General features: G+C 36.2%; 1 protein-coding gene across 10 annotated transcripts in view; it reads left to right on the forward strand.

Moving 5' to 3' along the window:
- Positions 1-16,576, forward strand: part of LOC129727122 (dual specificity calcium/calmodulin-dependent 3',5'-cyclic nucleotide phosphodiesterase 1A-like) — a 601,383-nt gene that overhangs the window by 301,111 nt on the left and 283,696 nt on the right. The gene's annotated exons all lie outside the window — the stretch shown is intronic.

A 16,576-nucleotide genomic window follows, 5' to 3' on the forward strand; every position in this document is an offset into this window, starting at 1 on the left:
AGTTTTGTCTGCTGTTGTAGCGAATGGTGTACGACTTGATCAAAAAGCAGGCACGAGGTGAGGAAACGTTTTTTCACTTCGGAGGATTGGAGACGAAACATCACTAGGCAACAGGAAGAAACTTTTCCTTATTTGTTTATGTTTCAGGAAAATAAATTTCTCAGTTTTGATTGTTTAAAGCACAAATTTGAATAGTAAGGTATGTAGCATTGTCATATTTGCATTTAAAATGCATCTGAATGATATATCTAATAAAGCAAAACATGATATTGCATTGGATGGTAATAAACAAACGTTATTGATTCGATACCGTCCAGTAACTATCGTCATTGACAATGACGATAATGTCTGAAGACGTAAGCGTCATCGTCGATAACGATAACAGACGGTATCGTTATCGGCGTTTACGATAAATTATCGTAATTATTTGCTGGCACAGCTACTGGAGGGCACAGCGGCGAGCAATTTTTAGATGCGCGGCCAAGCAAAATATTCAACGCTACCGGTGGTGGTGCGATCATCAGCGTTCTGTAGCACACATTTCGAGCTGAAGATTATGGAATCGGTTCTTTCCAGAACTATAAATGCTTGAAGATAAGAGTTATGAGAATTTTCACAATTACTACTAGTGTGAAATGTTCATCTGTTTCTAAATAATCATTTTTACAATAACGACCAGGGCGCACCAAAGATAAACGGTAGTGTTGCCTATGAATAGTTTATCACAGCAAGATATAACCTTCATTTCAAGAATTTTCATTGCTAAATTGAGTGATTTTCCGGTATTACTAGGATTAGGACTAGGATATTAGTAAAGCCCTATTTAGAGTTCCAAGCGAAGTGAAAATCTCATATAAAATGTTCATTTTTTCACGCTCGTGGAAAATGCAACCTGCAAAAATTTCACTTCGCTTGGAACTGTAAACAAATCCGATCCAGCGAAATCAAAGGTTGTGGATCACATCTTTTTCACTTGGGTATATTTTTCTCACACATGCAAACGCTAGTGAAAAAAAGCAGTAGCAAGCGCCAACTTGCGTGCGTTTCTATTTTGTCAGTTGCAGCCAATTTTCACTTCGCTCGGAGTGTAAGTTCGTGAATTTCGCTTCACTTGAACTGTAAACTGCAGGCTGGTGAAATACCTGCGTGTTCCACAAACGGGTTTTCACGACAGATTTCGCAAGCGAAAATTTACGCTTTTTCACTTGTTAAATTTTTCACTTCGCTTGGAACTGTAAACTATGCTTAACGAAAATTAGTTAACCTAAGAACCAGAGTGATTTTCGTATCGGGAAAGCAAAAACTTTCTTTTGGTGCTTATGAAAATCACTCAGTAGTATTGAAGGTGTTTTGGTTCGTTTCTCTTTCTCTAAGCTGCGTGGCCACGCCCTAATGGCAAAAATCTACGCTGAACTCGATACAAAAGACTGCATGTAGAAATTTCAGCTTCAGTCTAGTTTGTCATACAATAGCTAGTGGAGTTTAAAAAAATCCGATAAAACACAATGTTTTAACAAGTCGACATGAAATTAAAACATTCTTCAAGTCGATCTTTTCGCATCCAATTTGTTGTGTTCTCATAATTCGTAGTAGTTTTCTCAAGAAGAACTTCTCAAGAATGCAAATTCAAAATTTACTGAAAAAATCATTGAATAACTACAAACCCACAAACCTAAATTAATCCACTTAGCGGTCAGACTCAGCCTTTCTTATTCAAACTTGTTGTTTGTAAAAATAGATTTACATGAACGCTTAAATCCAATAAAAGTACATTTACACTTTGGGTTCTAAAATATTGATGTTGTAATTGAAGTGTAAAATATAAGAAATGACTTAATTTCGAACAATTAAATCACGAGTGAAACCGTAATTACGTAAGAAAATAGGGGTGGAGGGGGTGTGCAATTTTCTTACGCTATCTTACAAGGGAGGGAGGGGGTGAATTGATTTTCTTACGTAAGAAAAACATTGTTAATGCAGCTGTTCAAATAATCATGTTCATGACAGCGTGGACGGCGAAATTTATGAAAAGGAAATTACAAAATTACTCGAATAACGGACAGAAGACGAAACGAAGTACTGCGCTTGCTTTATAATGATAAAACTAAAGTAAAAATCTATATATGCTTGCAGTAGGATATTACAAGGGGGGAGGGGGTGTATCAAAAAATCTTACGATGTCTTACAAGAGAGGGAGGGGGGGTTGAAAAAGTGGAAAAATATGCTGATGTAATTATTGAACGGCCCCATATATATTGATCAAATCAGGTATAGTTTTGAATAGTCTATGAACTTTGTTTCATTCCAAAACTTTTGAATCACATATCAAATTGTTATGAAGTTTGTTATTTGTAAGTTTGAGAGATGACTCGTTTGTATGACACTAGTTATGTTCAAATAAGTCGTGTAATACTTGAGATATTAGACTTACGTTGTTTAAACAATTTAATACATAACGGTTGCTTAAATTCGATTATAATCAAATGGAATGGGAACGTATAGGGCAGTCAAACTTTGAAACCACGTGTTCTATCATAATTCATCAGTTAACCATTATTATCAATATTGTTCAAATCGGTTGAGTAGTTTCTAAGATAATGAAGTTTCGTGATTTTCACATTTCGATACATTACAGACGAAGTTACAGTCCGATTACAGCAAAATTCAATAGGGTGTTATGAGGCAACTAAACCTTTCATTTGACACTAATATTGTGGAAATCGGTTCAACCATCTCTGAGAAAAGTGAGTGAGTTTATGTAGTCTTTGGAATATGCTCCTTTTCATACCTGGATTTCACATTTTTAAACATAACAGGCAAAGTAAGAGTCCGATTGCAAAAAAATCAATAGGGTCTTATGGGGTAACAAGACCTTCCATATGACACTGATTTTATGAAAATCGGTCCAGCCATCTCTGAGAAACATTAGTGAGATTAAATAGTCTCCAGAACACGTTTCTTTCCATAACTTCTGAACCACATGTTCAATCTTCATATAATTCAAAAGTTAAGAGTTTTTAAGGTAGCCCGTTCATTTGAAATTAATTTTGTTCAAATCGGTTGTGTAGTTTCTGAGATATTGATGTTTCGTGATTTTTACATTTTGATACATAACCTCTAAATTAAAAATCCGATTACAATAAAATCCAATAGGGTCTTATGGGGCAACTAGACCTTTCATTTGCAATTAATTTCATTAAAATCGGTTCAGCCATCTCTGAGAAAATCGAGTGAGATTGGGAGAGCGTTACACACACACATACACACACACACGTACACACACACTTACACACACACATACAGAAAATGCTCAGCTCGTCGAACTGAGTCGAAAGATATACGACATTTGGCCCTTTTGAGTACTTTTATACCTTTGGTTTTTGCAGTGATTGCTATACCTTTCTAGGAGAAAGGCAAAAAGATGTTATTTCTAAGACACAATAGTTTGCAATAGTTTCGGGAATACAATTGATATGTTCTTACCTTGTTGGAAGAAAGATAAAACGAAATTGTGTCGAATTTTGTGAAGTCAACTGATTGTGAAGTAGTAAAGATATTTCTGCTGCTCGCGCGCATTGTTATATTCTGTTGTCTGTCTGCTAGTTATTTTTATTTTATTTATTAACTTATTTTTTGAAAATGATCGTTCTCAGCACTGGTGCGGTCGATTTGAGAAAACTTGGAATATTATTCAAGGGGAATAGTTGCATTAAGTTTTGGTATAGGTACCACCCCATTGGACCCCTCCCCATTTCCGTGAGATGCAAATATGTCTGTGTTTTCTGTTACTTTTTCAAACAGATTGAGCAAATGATGAGAATTTACATAGGTATCAATTGTTCCATGTATCAAATCATGTCCGGTAGATAAAATATGGCAAAAAAGAGTGAGTTTAGAAGTTTCCAGAATATTTCAGCACAAAATCACAAAACTACGTATTTTTTAAAACTTTCAAAAAACATTGTCGTCCTTCCAGTTTTTAGGTCTACATTTTTAGAATAAGGTTTCCTGAATCCATACATGATAAAATTTTTCATAAAAACTCCTACTTTATAAAACTCAAACCCATTTTTCTCGAAATATGTGCATGCTAGAATAGATATTTCATCGTGTAAGAATTCAGGAAACCATATTCTAAAAATGTAGAACTAAAAACTTGAAGGAGGACAATGTTTTTTGATTTTTTTTAAAAATACGTAGTTTTGTGATTTTGTACTGAAATATTCTGAAAACTTCCAAATTCATTCTTATTTGTCATATTTCATCTACCTGACATGATTTGATAAATGAAACAATTAATATCTATGAAAATTCTCATCATTTGCTTAGTCTGTTTGAAAAAGTAGCAAAAAACACAGACATCTTTGCATCTCACGGGAATGGGGAGGGGTCCAGAGGGGTGGTACCTATACCAAAACTTAAAGCAACTATTTCCCGTGAATAATATTCCAAGTTTTCCCAAATCGACCGCGCCAGTGCTGAGAACGATCATTTTCAAAAAATAAGCTTCGTCTCGGGTCGTTACGGGTTAAATGTCTTTCAAACGATGACAAGTTTTTACGTCTGGCATCCCCGCAAAGGGGGTAGAATCATGTAAACACAAATTGTTATTGTATCTTTGACTATCGCTTACACTCTTGATATTACATTAAACAGATTTCAAATAAGCAAATCTAACGTCAAGGTAAACCTATTTTAGTATTGTAGGGGAATTGGGGCAAAATTGATATGTTGTAGATATTTTACGTGGATCAGACACCTACCAATCGATTCCTGAAACTTTTTTACTCAATATGAGACATAATTTGACTACCACTCTTAGATATTATCGCATTACCATTAATGCTCAGACATACTCGATATTATTTTGCTTTGTAAAATATACTAAAACCATTTCAAAACCGTTTTCGTAGAGTCATTGTTTTGAACTCAGTTTTTGTTTGATTTAAGATCTGTTTTTTTTCAAAAGATGGATAAGAAGATGCTTATATGTGGACAAACTTTTAGAATTTTGATATTTGGCTTTAAAACAAAATGGCGTCGAAAAAGCATCGAAAATATCCGATTTCTCCAAAAATCAAAATGGCGTCATTGTTGCCCCTTAAGTTGAAATATGTTCAAACTCGGGGAAATTAGGTTTTTCATCAAAAGACACAAAAAAATTTTTGTTGCATTGTGTAATCCATTTTATAGTCAGTGCCTTTTTTGCAAGCAGTTATACTGGAATAAAATATTCAGGGATTGCAGTATATTTTCCTTTGAAATGCTTCTTTAACGTTTAAATTTCATGTAGAAACACTTTTTGTGCAAAATATTTGCATTACAGTTGGAATTATTGCTGATATGCGAAGGACTGTTTTGTATCATGTTCGAAACAGCTTACTTCTGAGACATCATACATCTATCTTCCTATTTACTGGACTTTTGTGGAGTTTCTATAGATCACCCCCAAAAATTGCTTGTTTTCAATTTAACTCTTCATAATATTTTCCACAATTTTTCAATATGTTTCAATATTTTTTGCTATAAGAAAACACACAATTTTTTCAAAGGAAGTTTATTTACATATCACATATTTCATTGGTTATTGACGATTTTACTAAAATAATGCACTTATTACTTTTTACTCGAAAAAAATGATTATGGAGCCTTAGTGTCTTCAGCAAAGTTGTTTTGTTAATTATTCTACATTTTTCTATAGTTAGAATTTTGTGATTAATCTACCTGAAAGTGAGAAACGCATTTTTGCATATAAAAATACACTTTGCTGTGTAAAGTTGTAGCAGATTTCATATCAAACAACTTGATCGAAGACATCATACTTGTATCTGCCTATTTAAATGAACTATTGTGAAGATTTCCTTAGAATTTCTCTTAAACCGATTTTCCACGATTTCTCAATGTTCTACAATGTTGTTAACTATAATAAAACACACAAGTTCAGAAGTTTATTATTTCTCTCATATTTATTCAGTTATTGAAATTTTCTCTTAAAATAATGCAATAAGTCACAAAGACAGTTAAATTTAATGGTAAGACAGCGCTTGATCCTGCTCTTTTAGTCAAAAAAAAAATTCTGAGAAAAAACATTAAATCAGCCAATATACCAACAAAATTTTAGAAATGTAGCGTTTGAACAATTTTTGTTTGATCGGAGAATCCGGTCAGAAAAAAACGAAAATTGATAGGAAGTTGTTATGCTATTCAGGTTTTGTTATGAATAAGATTCTGGCAGATATTGAAATGGCAGAAAGTATTCTAAAAGTGCTCGAGGTATTCGCAAACTTTTTTCAAACTGTTGTATTGGCTTCAAAATTCTATAATAACCGTTGTTAAAACACATACGTGGATAGATTAAAAAGTAACGGTGAAACGAACATGTTCAAATTGACGATTTTAGTTAGATGTTTCAGATTAATATCTGACCATGATTTGTTATAACAAAGCAAAGCCTTGGTGCTACATTCCGATTCGGAACTTGACCTTCTGTTTATTTATACACAGACTTCGCAGCCGACTGTTTAGTGTACAGGACAATTGCGGGGCTAGCGCTACGATCCTACTGACACTAACAGTCTCTCCCGAGACGAGACTCGAACCTACGACGACTGGCTTGTTAGGCCAGCATCGTGCCTCGAGACCATCTGAGAGAATTGTTATCTTGTTCAATTTGATTGTTATTACTGAAAGCACATGCAAGTACAACATTAACGCATTCCCGGCGAAGAGAAGTCAGTTTTTACCTGAAAAAATGAACTTTAAACTCTTATTACTAATCAACTATATGCACAATTGGCACACACTGAATTGCATATTGCATATCAATCTATTCTCTAACGATATTCAATAGTTTTTTCATCGTATAAATTTTCAATTATGATTGTTGAACTCAAATCAAAGTTTGAATGTCACGTGATGCCATATGGCATCAACCACCGGGAATGGGTTAAAATAAATAAATAAATGCAATAATTGTATGATGTTTAGATTAACTTTTAATAAAAGGTGGTTGTGCTCTTCTGGTTTGGAATATTACTGACATAACTAAGGTTGCGTTAATAAAAAATCCTTGACCAAAACTAATAACGAGCAAAAACTATCCCTATGCGGGGGACTATCCCTTGCGATATAATAATACAAAATCGGACAATAGCATACATTCATTGCTTAGATTCGTTGTTGATACCAATGCTTAATGCTTTGTTTACGAAAACAAATTCCCCCCGTTCGGCGGACAGCGACATGAAATTGTGGTCTTTACTTTCATGTTGCCAAACAAAGGTCAATGCCTCCAGAGGATTGTCAACGTTGTGGCCAACTCCTTGCAATTGTTGAGAAAGCAAAACGGAATGTTAGTCCAACATGTACTCAGGAGAATCGTAAAGAATTCCAAGTGCCTTTGTCATGTTTCACGTCAGGTGGGAGAAATTGACGTCAGATGGGTTAGAAAAAGTGAAGATCCCGAGAGACACCCGATAGAAGTTACACACACTTAAAATTTATTGCCGGTTCTCGCTAATTTCGCCGAGAACGGCACCACTGAGTGCTCAGTTAAAAAAATTGACAGCTGTCCCATTTTTTCGTAAATCTCGGTTCACTTAACTGAAATTTCTTCACAAAATATCCGTAATCTCGGTATTATTTTATGCCAGTATTGTGTGAACGTGAACAACAGGTTATATCATGGCTTTATTTTTCGCAAACAGTAAAGATACTGTGGTAATTTTTCAACTCTCAAATTTCATTTTATAACAATCCCTTGATTGTGTGATATCTGATTATTGGTACATTATATTCTGATCATTAAAAATCTGATTATTATGAGTCGCGAGTTAGAGTTCACCATATCACACGCATTCGACACCTTATCATCTGCCTGACTAAAGCGAACCTACCTTCAGTCTTACGAAGACAACACGCATTAAGCCCGATGGCATCTGGCCACCAAAAGTTATTTATTGAAATACGTACAAAAGAGCACCTGCTGTGAACATTTATTATAACGCCCACAGGGCTTGAAGAAATTCCACAGTTATCAGAATCACTTTCATTTTCGAACAACTTACTCAGCACAGCAAGCAAAACCCATAAAAAATATAAGTATGACAATCAGAACAAAAGAAAACGAAATCCCGTTTGTCGCCATTCGCATCAAAATATCTCCTCCTGCAGTGTCGGTGCGGTACAAACGGAAGAAGTCGAAAGTTCCCTTTATTGGATATGTGTTTGTGAAATAATACACACAATAATTTATACTCATCTCACTGAATTCACTAAACCCGTTTCACACTCGAGTGCCTCACAACCTGCAGTATTTCCAAACTTGAAACAAACTAGGCTTCAGCATTTTCATTCGGATGAAAAAGGACTTCAATTAATTTTTTATTGGATAAGCAATTCTAACGTGCACACGAATTAGCCTTGCTTATGCTTCATTTTACTTTGAATCATTTATTTGAGGGCTTCCAATTTTCACCTATTCCCACTTGCTCGGGATTTTTGGTCGAATGATTTTTTGAAGCACGATTTCTAGAAGCATGAAATATTAATACTTCCGTCACTAGGTGAAAATTACCTTTCGTCGAAAGTTCGAGTACTTTTTTCCGCTATGAATCGATAAAGGTTTAATCGTGTTTAAATTATTCAGCAACATTTGAAGATTTTGAGTAAATTGACTATTAAGATACATTACAAATTGATCACTTGAATGTTTTTTTCTGGGACAGTGGTCAGGTCACAGCATCAAGACATTTAATCGTCGATTGTGAACGTGTATAACGGAATATTTTTCGAGTTTATTTTTAACAACAAACGAGCAATTCATGCCGAATCTTGACAAAATAAATATTGGTCGATTCTATTCTGAATTCATTTGTTAAGCACATTTATAAACCGACAATGATCCTACACATATTATCGATGCCAACGCTCGATGGACCTCAGGCCACAGATGGAATTCTGTAATTTGTAATTAAACAATAATTGAGTATTAAATTATCTTAATTACCAATCCCGCAAGCTCCCTCTATTGTTGTCCATGACATACAACCGTACGTGAAAAACTCCTTCCTAAATGCGCCTGCTTATTTTCACTTACGAGATGTAACCTGTTGGCTGGTCGATGACAACACGTAAAACATCCTCGAGTCCAGATGTTCCATTTCAACCCTTCCTCTCGAATGACAGCTTGAAACTTGTGCCTGGCCGCACAGTGCATACCAGCACGCAGTCAGCTTTCCGATATTCGCCTTGCCACGGCTGTCATCCTGCCACGCGACAGCTACAAAGTGGAATATGCACGCGATTCTTGTGTGGCCAATTTGCAGCCACACACAGCCGGGTCGCGCCGGACAAGCGGGAGTAATAAACGGAACACTGCTCGCGTGGCAGTCCCGGTTGGCAGTGTTACACAACCGAGGCAACGCACGGAGCTGTCAAGACTAATTAATTATTTCCGGACGCGAAGCCGCCACGGTATGTTTTCACTTTACAGAGCATACCTGAAATAGCACCGCAGCTGGCAGCGAACATTGTGTGAAAATGATTCAATGTATTTTCTCGACGACCAATTCCTGAATTGGTGGGCAGTCAAGTGTCACTCTAGGATTTCTCGCTCATGCTAATTGAGAGACATTTCCCGCCAATCGTGGAATTGCTTGCCCATCCATTCTGGAAAGTTTGTCTAATCGTTGGTGATTATTTCCACCTACTTTCTGAATCAATTAAATGCAAATTATTCTCAGCAGCTTCCACTTGAGCAGTGTAACTAACGGTCAGAATTCAATTTATAATCTGCTTCACAATTGGGTGTGTCTTGTTTTCCTCCCCCTTTTAGACTTCAGTGATTCTTTGAGAGTTTGGTGTCATCGGAATTTTAAGCTATTTTGTAAAAAATGAAAAGCTGACAACGGCTGCCTCAATTGCCATAAAATCCCACATTATGAAACGAAATAGCTAACTCACATTTTGATGGCTGTGGACGATAAAGGTAAAAACTTCTTCCTATCAACACAATTTACCCAGAATCGATCCCATTCGAAGGGAGCGATTCGATTTGTATCATCAATTATTCACCATTTGGCTTTTCCCCTTAGTCGATACCATATTGCGAAACTTTCTTCGCAAACAACGCTTGTTTATATTCTATCCTCAACAACTGTTGAACGAATCGTTTAGCTTTCCCCCACCGTCTAACTTCACCAGTGCAACCTTTTCCCCGTGAAATTAATGGCTCCCAATCCAATGTGGGAGGTTAACAAAAAATGACCATTTCAGCACCGTTCGGATTATTGTGTCGGCAAGCCGGTGAAAGTCATCGACCTGCGTCAAAGCGCACCCCCCGGCCCCCGTCGGACGAAGGATAATCCACAATCAAAATACACTGACTGCACAGCATTCAATTAATGGGTTCGAATCGATGTCAGAATTAGCTGCGAAGAACTGAATGCTAAATCTCATCCCGTTCGAGGAGCAAAAATATAAGCAGCGATTTTGGTTTATTCCTACTCACGTTCAGATGGTTCCACGAAGCTGCTTCGGCGTTTTGGGTTGAACATATCGGATCACATTATCGATGATTTTTGATTTCCTTTTTTTTTTGTTGACTCGTTAATCCTTACGGAATGTTAAAAGACTCGGGCAGATGAATCGAGGAGCAGTGCTGATTTGGCAGAAATTTCTAACAACATTGTCTGGCCAGGACTTGAAAAAAATGCAAGTCATAATATTTTGGAGTCATTTGTTTTTTTTTTCTTCTTTACCAGTTTTGCATGAAATAAGAAGGTCGTTTGTTGTTATGAATAATTATGATGTTTGCTTCATAGTCGGGTCGATTGTCATGCAAATAAATTACATATAATAACAGCAAAAATCTTATGTTGGTGGGTAGGTCTTCTATAATTTCACAGCCGTGCAAAGTATTTTTGTGGGGGTTGGTTTGTTGAGCTATGAAAAATAAATTTTCTAAACAGGTTCCTCAGTTTCGAATATTTTAAACCGATAAATTAAATTTACTAAAGACAGATTCTGTTCTGATTGTTAACTCCACCAGGTTTCACTTACCCAATTCAGCTTTAGTTTCGATTATTGTTTACACTATTGAACTATTTTCCAAGCAATAAACTATTATTCTTCAAACTTTATTCACTTTTCTGTGTGTTCTCTCGATTCCTGATTATTATAAACTGAGTTCCCAGAAAACATTTTTCGTCTTTAAAATAATATCGCAACTTTGACAAAAGTACATATTTTCGAACGCTAATATTATGGCATTGCAAGCCAATAGATATCGTCAGTTCAATTCAATACTGGCACAACTCAAAATCTTGCAGTTTTAAGTTTTTAATGGTAAACCAGCGTTGCAAAGCGAGTGAGAAGCAAAACATTTCTTCTCCTTTCTGCTTGAGAACGAGACATATGCTACGCTTCTCAAGTCTTTTGCACACACGTTTTTGAGATACTTTTTATTCTTCAAGCATTCCCCTGAGTAGCAGCAAGCGCGCACCGACACACAAAAACTCTTTTGTATTGCTACTCAGCAATTGAAGAGAATTGTAGAGTGCTTGAAAACCTGTGCTCGAAAATGCTCTCATCCCGGTTTTGCTTCATGCATCGACAGCCGACAGTGGGGCAACGTGTAGGGTATCTGCTTTGGTAAGTTTTTTTTACAGCAGTCTAAGACAAAACCAGCCGAATCAAATTGCTGCCGAAGTAGTTCGATACCCTATTATTTTTTGTCCCTCTGCAACCATCGCAAAGCATCATGAAACAATTGTCTTCGGCTGGTCGTTCTCGCGATAAAGAAAGTGGGTACACACGAGTACACACGAGGAGAGTAGACGGGAGTGTGTGCATATGATCTCGGGAGCAAATACGAGCAAGCAAGAAAGCGAGAAAGAACGAGAAATAGTTTAAATGGAGAAATCTCCACTGTGTGATAGCGGTTGTAACGAGAACCTCATATAAGGGTGTTGCATGCAGCTTACGAGCGAGACTAACAACACTCGATGCCTTTATTGCCTTTATTGCACAAATCTAAACATCTCTAAACAGACGGAAATTGAGGTTAAAACTCATATAACTTGCTTGTTATATGCACAATAAAAATGAGAAGTTTCAAAGTTTGAATTTTTCACGAAAATGAAATTTTTGTCGCAAATTTTCAAAGGCGTAACATTTGTTTTTAATGGAATAATTCGCTAAGTACTTCGAATGGCAATTTTTTTTTAAATGATCGTTTCTCAGGATATTGTTTAATTTTATCTCCGGATATGTTTTTCTCCTGTAATAAATCCATCGGTTTTGGTTCGATTTGGTACTAACGGATCGAAGTCATGTATGTAGTCATGGTTGCTAACCTTTTTAGCTTCGCACTCCCTTTGCGAAGCATAAATTAACTCTGCTTTTAAAGCATTGAAATGTGCAAGTACTGATGAATTATCCTGTTACAACGCACTCGTGACCCCGGATTAGAAACAAATTATACAGTTTTACAGAAAGAGAATAAATATAAATTTACTCTTTTAAAAAATCAAAATTTTGAGACTAAAGTTGAAAAATTGGAACCATATTCAAACCCCTCTTGGAAGCTGTTAAAGATTCTGAGAAAATCTTCAAAGCCTATTCCAGTAATTAAAAATGGCAAGGGCGAAGGTTACGGTAAAAATGTGAATTACGTGAATATTCCGAGATAGCCAGACTGGAAGAGTGTCACCTAAATCTATGACTATCATGTAGCAAAATGGAATTGAAAAACAATGATTTGACACGCTCACGTCATTCACTCTCAATACGGGTTGCGTTGTAGTAGCGATATGAGGGTGGTGAACATTAAAGAAAAAAAATGGAAAGAACAACGTAAAGGATTAACTATTTTCCTGCTATCGTTGGCGATACCACTTACCGTGTAACGCACATGCTGTTTAAATAAACCGTTGCGTCAAGGGGAAAATCTCGAAAGTTTCGTCTTTTCGAAAAAACTCCCCATTCAAAATTCATGTAGCAGCCTCTGTTCCAGAATCAGCTATAAAATCAAAATTGCATAGTCCAAAATAGTATACTTTTCCGAGTTCTTTCGCCAGAATTAAGTGTTGATACTAGACACCTTGTTTTCCGTAAGAGAAACAATGGCGGCCGCATGGCAGCGTGAAGAAGTAGCTATAAAGTTTTCTTTTCTTAGTAACTATTGGAGCGTCATACCAGGGACGTCTCGGGATGGAGTTCCCGAAATTTCAATTTCCTGGAATTCTTGTTTTTCGGGATTTTTTATCCAAATCCCAAGATTCCAGAAAGTATTTTCTACAATAAAAATTATTAATAAATAAACTTAAAATTTTAGAACTTTTCAAAATTGTATACACTTCTAAACAATATTGAGTAAAATTGCACAACCATTTACAAATTCGGCCTTGAGCAGTATGAATCTTTTTTTTCACTCTTTGTCAACGGTTATGCTCCTTAGAGTGTTACTGGAATGTTTTTCAAAATTTTGACCTTTGACTCTATCGGATTTCGGCAAGTGGAGTCTCAAAGCGGTCATAGGTTCATGTTTTTGACCGATAGAAAGATGTACAGAAAGTAGTGAAACTGTCGAAATCGAACCTTAATGCTTGATTCTCTCGAAAGAAAAATTTAACTGGCAGTCCCAAGCTCCAGCGAGAGTTAACTTCAGATTTTGACGTTCCATTCCATTCAGATTTTGACCGAAATTCGAATAGTGGATTTCCATTGACACCTTAATTCTATTGTTATAAATGCATACATAAATACATTGAAAGCAGTTATCAGTTAGTTTTCGAAATCATATCAACTTTTATAATTGTTATAATGCTTCGTTAATGATTTCGAATCATTGAATCATGTTTTGAATCTTTTTTTTTATGAGACAAAAATTTAAATTACACAAAACGCCGTTTTTTTACTTTTCTTAGGACTTATTTTGTCAAGAGGAAGACGTCTTATCGAAACCTCGTTCCTTCTACCAACACAGCATCAAAATCACAATTCCCTGAAGAGGCCCTCAATGCTTCACTTCTGGTCAGTTTTATTATAAGTAGGACTTATATTCAATCAAGAGGAAGGAGTCTTATCGAAGCCTCGTTCAGTTTTATTATAAGAGGGACTTTTTTGTTAGGATAAAAGTCAGCAGGGGTACTATAGAGTTCAGCTTGAAACTGCTGGCTAGTCTTTTCGTTTTTTTGGCAGTCGACGAAAGTTCTCCAAACACTTCTATTATTCTGATGGCGGTTAATTTGCCTACATTCAAATTTGATGAGTTGCTTCTGTTACTTCGACGCCATTTTTACAACTGAAGAGCAAATGTCAAAATCGAACATAATGCATGATACTAAGAAAAAGAGAAAAATAGGCGGGACGAATACCCGCAAACTGGTCAGCTAGGTCAATAAAAAATAGGTTATAAACACAAGCCTCTAATAAAAAGACGCATTCGCCAATTTTATGGTTCCCGTTGTCTTCACATACAACCACTCCTGTGTGCACGGTTATGAATGGTGTTGATAAACTCGTTTCGTAAACATATCATGAACTTTGCACTTATTTGTATAAAATATTATGAACTAAGCAAATAATGTAACAGTGACAGTTCCTTTTTCTGCCAGCCGCAAACATTTTACTTAACAGAAAGCGCCCCATATTCTAGCGCCTAACATATTTTCGATCCACTGTCTGAAATATGTGTCAACATTTTCATTAGTTCCGATATCTCCGAGTACATGTACGTTCCATGTACCGCACGGACACCTTTGCACAAATGCCTACATTCCCACCATCAACAATTTTCCCTCTTGTCATCGGGAAAGAGAACAGAATTATTGTCGTTTACTAGCTACACTATGACGCTTGGCCCCTGTGCTTGTTATCATCTCCGCCTCCGGGGCCCGTCACGACCATTCCTCCGATTCGGAAAAAGGAGAAAATAGCGACGTCAATCTCGCATATTTGAACATTTGTATGCCTTTTACCTTTGCATTTTTGCGGACGGATTTCCCCCCATGGTGCGACCATATCTCCATCCACTCCACACATGGGTACTAAACTGAGGCGGTCCAATATACAGTGCACGTAACGCGAGTATCGTTAGCCAGCCATAGTAGAATGAATATATTATAAAACTACGGCGATTGGACTAGGATGTACGACGGAGATAGCGGGAAATTGGATTCACTGGAAACTCACAAGCCCAATGGAAATACCCTTACAAATGACGCCGTGCGAAAGGCGGCACAATGGTTTAGAAGAAAAGGGAAAAGAGTAAAAAATAACATTGAATCTTTTTTTTAATACATACAGTTTTGTTTGATTTCCATTGATTTAAAAAAAACAGGCCATATTCAAAGGTCTAAAAATGATTGAATGACCAATACGTTTAGAATTGAGAAAGCTCACCTAAACCAATAGCACTGTGCGTTGTGTACAGTCAGGGGAGCAAGTTTCCCATCTCAGCAGGAATGACTTGACGGTTGATCAAAACAAATTACGCATTCGCTTAATGATATTCGCATCATGGCAACCATTCCATTTTGATTGGCTACGGGTTCGTTCCTGGGTGCTCGTATTTTTTTTTCCACCCGCAATGATGATACTATCGTCTGGTTTGATGGATCAGAGCGATATTGGATAATGACGTGGCTTGTCACTAGAGCCACGGGCCAATAACAAATAAAGAAGCCAACCAGCAGTCAGTTTTTTTACAATTTTTGGCAATCAGAATTGACAAAAGGGATTGAAAAAAAAATTCAGGAATGATTTCTACCATTTCAACGCGTTTTGCTGTTCATTCTGCAATGAATTAGGTAGAAAAACAAATAGCGTTTCAGATATCAAAATTTATGAGAAAAACTTACCGTCTACGAGTGAATGTCAATATCGCATATGTCAATCATTGTTTGTAATAAGTATTGCAAGTAATGGTCACTGTGGCATACAATTGGCCGAATTGAGTAGGGCAAGGGATGATAGATTCGACTTTCAAATATAAGTTTATGACAATAAATTTGGTTGATTTTTTGACATATTCATTGTTTTTATATGCAAGTTAGTAAACTCTTCGTGATAGTTTTGTGCACCTAACATAAAAATTAGACAGCATTATCTTTATGCAAACTGTAGCAACTGAATATTGTTTATCAGGCTCAGGTTTTAGGTTTCAAAGGTTTTAGGTTTCAAAGCTTAGGTTTCAAAGCTACGAAAGAACTTAACCCAACATCAGACTTGTTATTCGTGCTTCGAAAATCACACATCATTTTGTGAATCACATTAAGCGTGTTATGCTCGAGTTGACAGTTAATAATATTCCTTGAAAATTATGCTTGCGGCAAAATTGTAATTTCAGTTAGATTATGTTAATCACTTAAGCTTTAAGTATTTCAGTGAGACATACCCCGCATGTTTTTCCAAAGCTTTCAGTGAGAAGAAACAACAATTATTACTCATTATATATTGGAAAATTGATGATTACAACTTTTTTTAACGTTTAAGAGTACCAGTCATGCGCATAGTGTTCCAACATGATAATTTTTTCCATCAACATTTAGACCCAGTTTACTGACAAATAAAA

Source organism: Wyeomyia smithii, chromosome 3 (assembly GCF_029784165.1).
Source record: "Wyeomyia smithii strain HCP4-BCI-WySm-NY-G18 chromosome 3, ASM2978416v1, whole genome shotgun sequence".
Lineage (NCBI taxonomy): Eukaryota > Metazoa > Arthropoda > Insecta > Diptera > Culicidae > Wyeomyia > Wyeomyia smithii.